This window comes from Formica exsecta, unplaced genomic scaffold (assembly GCF_003651465.1).
Source record: "Formica exsecta isolate Colony F162 unplaced genomic scaffold, ASM365146v1 scaffold618, whole genome shotgun sequence".
Lineage (NCBI taxonomy): Eukaryota > Metazoa > Arthropoda > Insecta > Hymenoptera > Formicidae > Formica > Formica exsecta.
The window spans coordinates 9,122-12,715 of NW_021853379.1; the positions used below are offsets into that span (position 1 = coordinate 9,122).

Genomic DNA, 3,594 nt, shown 5'->3' on the forward strand with positions numbered 1-3,594 from the left:
GACTACCCGTAATTTCGGTTTTCCTGACGCATCGGCTTTCTTAGGGACTACAATAACGGTGCGTTCCATTGGCTCATGCTTGATCTGATTATTTCATTTTTTACCATTTCTCGGACTTGTCGATTTACTTCTTCTTTATGCTTCTCCGGCAGGCGGTAAGGCCGTACGTTGACCGGTGAGCTATGCAGCTTCCTATAAATACTCCTGGTGCGGCTTCTTCTGCCTGAATGAAACCTATCATATTTTTATTCGTAGCTACTTGTATTATTGTTTCACTACGGGGTTGCAATGTGGTTCTCTGATACGGATATAATTTCAAAGTATTCCGTCCGATTCTCAATTGTTTCTTCGAGTAATTGCAACTAGCTCCTTGTTTCTTCAGGAAGTTTATTCCTAATATTCCGTCGTATTCGATCGGAAAATCATCTTTTACGACGTACATTTTATGTTTCATTCTACCGTCGTTTAAATTTATTGTGGCGTTGATTCTTCCTATATACTTTATGTCCTGTTACTCCTGTAAGCGCTATTTTATCTTCTGTTATTAGCGTTTCGTCTTTTAAATGCTTTACTTTAATTAGTGATATAGCGGCTCCCGTGTCGAACAATAAATTTATTTTTCCTCTTTTCGATTCTCGCATAGGTAAGGCGACTAAGTCTAGTCCTGTATGCGTTCGCGGGGCACGCTTCACGTGTGTAACGCAATATTCGATTGCGGGTCGTCGTTGCTTCGTTTCTTCCTTGTCTTCCTCGTCACTGCTGTGCGCGGAGTTAAATTTCTTTTTTCTTTACTCGTTGCTCTTACGATTTTTATTTTCAGGTCGCGAATTATATTGTTTGGTTCGGCTCGGTTGATCTCTATTAGGTCGCCCGTGTAATAACCAACATTCTTCGCGATCATGTCCGGATTTTTGGCAATAATTGCAATATTTATTTATTGTATTTACGTGGGGTTGTCTATCGGGTTTCGGCAATGAAAATCGATTCGCGTATCGGCTAGTTCGACAATCTCGACCGTAATGCCCGGGTTTTCCGCATTATTGACATTTCACACTCGTTTGATTTTCCTGTTTATAGGTCGGTGTAAAATTAATTTTGCTTTGCGTGCCGGTCGCGGACGGTCCTTTAACCTTTTCTTTCGCGCTGCCCGCTGCTATTGCTTCTTGCAACGTAGCATATCCTCGCAATCGAACAATTGTTTTAATTTCGTCTTGCAAGCCTATTTGGAAATTTTCTAAGGCTTATTGCTGTATTGTTTCCATGATTGCGCGTTTATTATCTACTGTATGATGACGTCCTTCTATCATCGATTCGTATAGCTCCATGGCTAGTTTGTCGGCTCTTAGTCCGTAAGTTCGCGCGCTTTCTCCGTTTTTCTGTTTTAGCGTGTTAAATTCAATTTGTAAAGGGGTCGTACTCTTTTTACTTGCGTAACAGACCTCTAATTCTCGTTTCAACTGTGCGAAATCTCGAATTTTACGCGTTTGAAAGTCTAGCATCGCTCTGCCTTTTAATTTCGTGCATAATACTGCTCCTAATAGCATTACTTCGTCTAATGGGTCAATATGTTCTACTGCATATGTAGTCGCGCTCAAAAATTCTTGCAATTTATTTGGCGATCCGTCGAATTCCGGAATCATTCCGCGAGCCTCTTTTAATGGTAAAAATCCGCGTCCTCTTCGATGTCGACTTATTTACTCTTTCTTAATTATCTTTCCTTGATCTCTTTTCTACTATTTTAATGCTTTGCTTTAATTAGCTCTTTCTCAATCTATTCTGTTCTACTTTATTTTACTTGTTTTATCTTTTAATATTAGGAAATCGGTCGGGTTACGACACTATATATCTTATTTGCAGAGAATACAAAATAGATATATTTGTATTATAGGATATTTTTTTAAATAATGATGAAGAAAATGATGACTTAGAAATAGCACATCTCAGAGAACCACATCTCAAAATCAATAATTATTTTGAGAATGTTATTCTTTATTATTCTTTAACAGGTAATGATAAAGCTGTATCTATATATTATTTATTTTTTTCATAACATTTATAATAATATTGTTATATTATTTTATTAAAGATTCCAAATCACATTTCCGTATTGAAAGAAATACTTTTGAGCTATTGATACAAACATTTGGTTTAGAATTATTGGAAAATAATTCTCCTTATTAATAATATCACATTCATATCAATAAATTTCTATGTTTGAATATAATACTATAATAATACATATTAAAGTCTACAAATAAAATATATTGGATGATTGCATAAGTTCGTGCCCGATTTTCATAGATGGCATTAAGTTACTGCATGGCGGAGTTCTATTGTTTTCGTAATTTTCCAAAAATCGATCCAATATCTGAATTCTCCTGTATGGGAATCGTATCAGAAATTAAACTAATAGAAATAATTATTACAATGTTTTATTAGCCGCATTTCGCAGGCTTTATATACGCTTGATAGAAACTTGAATACGGGTATAGATAGTAAATAACGTGCCACATAGCGGTAAGTGCATGAACTATAATCCCAATTTATAAGGAGAAAAAAATAACTTGTGTGTTACTAAAGTTACATCGCAAATATATTATAATAAATGAATATCTGTAATAATATATTCTATATGTATTAGTAATATAACATTTGTTATATTGCTAAACGATTACAGTTGTTATATTTATGTTATGTATCACGAGTTATGTGTGTGTTATATTACCTTTTTAAAGAACTATCTTGAGTTATATACGTAACGAAGAAATATAACTATGTTCTAAAGTGCTTTCAAGGTTATATAACACTTACATCTCGTCTATATAATCGTGAAACATAACATTGTTCTTTTTATGTGCTTCCTAGGTTATGTAACAGTTACATATTGGTTTGCTGGGATATGATTTCTTACTTCTTCTATCAAAAGTTTTGTGGTTTGACTAGTCCATTGATATCTATAGTTTTCTGTAAAAAACAAAATTATTAAAATAATGTTATACTATGCCATATTTATTGAGAAAAAAGATTATTATAATTTGAAATAATACGTATAAAATAAATTTATATAAATACGTAAAATAAAATTTATGTATCTTGTTCATGTTCATAATGTTTGATGCTGAACTAGTAAAAATTTTTTAATATTCTGATGTTTTTGTAAGCTTTAAATAATATCCATCAAAATAATAAACAACTTCATTGGAAAATAAATGCTTAACACTAATTACAGCATGGCATGTGTAATTCTATCAAGAAATTTTTGATTGTTACTATTTAACAAATTCACTAATATTTACAAAATGATTTATTTTTACATTAGCATCCTACAATAAGCTTCATCTTGTCATACATTACTTACATTAAATAATGACTCAGAGACACAATCATACATTAAGATTAAAGGATTGTAAGATGCTTTTATGTAAAACTAAATAATAACTAATTATTCTATTAAAACTAATAATTAATTATATTATGTGTATAAAAATAATATCAGAATAATTGGATAATATACATACCAAGTCCAGTTTGTTCAATAACATCCTCTTCATTTTGTGGATTCATTGTATTTTTAAAATTTTAGTACCTAGAATT

At 32.2% G+C, this 3,594-nt stretch overlaps 1 long non-coding RNA gene across 1 annotated transcript; it reads right to left on the reverse strand.

Moving 5' to 3' along the window:
- Positions 1-2,416: 2,416 nt before the first annotated feature.
- Positions 2,417-3,588, reverse strand: LOC115242712. Its single transcript, XR_003885095.1, has 2 exons — positions 3,519-3,588; positions 2,417-2,964 (listed from the first exon to the last, which is right to left on the reverse strand). It is a non-coding gene; the product is annotated as an uncharacterized LOC115242712 (long non-coding RNA).
- Between the last annotated feature and the right edge of the window lie 6 nt (positions 3,589-3,594).